The sequence below is a fragment of the Merops nubicus genome, unplaced genomic scaffold (genome assembly GCF_000691845.1).
Source record: "Merops nubicus isolate BGI_N331 unplaced genomic scaffold, ASM69184v1 scaffold27220, whole genome shotgun sequence".
NCBI classification, from domain to species: domain Eukaryota; kingdom Metazoa; phylum Chordata; class Aves; order Coraciiformes; family Meropidae; genus Merops; species Merops nubicus.
This window is the reverse complement of record NW_008582662.1, coordinates 3,255-3,965: the sequence shown is the minus strand read 5'-3', so window position 1 is coordinate 3,965 and position 711 is coordinate 3,255.

The following is a 711-nucleotide window of genomic DNA, read 5'->3' as shown; positions in this document are numbered from 1 at the left end:
CCAGGGAAATATGTGCCCTTTGCAGCCAGTCCCCTTTCTCTCTCACCCCCCAAATCCCCAGCCCTGGGCTGCTGGGCCCCTGGGGTGCTGCCCACCCAAGGCAGGGGGGGGAAGGAGCCACCTCTGGCACCCGAGGGACCCAGAGCTGCCCCCGTGCCTCAGAGACAGACCAGAGGGTGGGAGCAGAGCACCAGAAGCACGAGAGGAATTCCCTCAGCTCCCACCCCCCCTCCTGGGCTCAGCCCTCACTTCTCCATCAGGGTCTTCTGGCACCTTCCCTGCTCACCCCAGGGGTGCCAGAGCCCATCCTGGCAGCTCTCACCAAGACCTCTGGTCCATGGCACTCAGACTGATGGCTGCTAAACAGCTTTTGGGAGGGGGGAGGCAGTGGGGCTCCTCTGGCAACCCCTGCTCAGAGGGTCCCTTTCTGGGGGTTTCCCCCCTGGCTGTGGCCAGTGGATCCCCCAGAGCAGGATCCTTCTGCTGGGCTGGGTGGTGGGAGGCAAGAAGCTGCTCTGCAGGTCTCAGAGAGGCCGTGGGTCCCCCCAGCCCTCTGCTGATCCCCCCATCACCTCTGGCTGAGCCAAGGAGCTGCTCCAGACTGCCTGGCTTGGGTGGGAAGGGACCTTTCCAGGTCACCTCATCCAACCCCCTGCAGGGAGCAGGGACCGCCCCAGCTAGCGCAGGGGGCTCAGAGGCCCATCCACACTC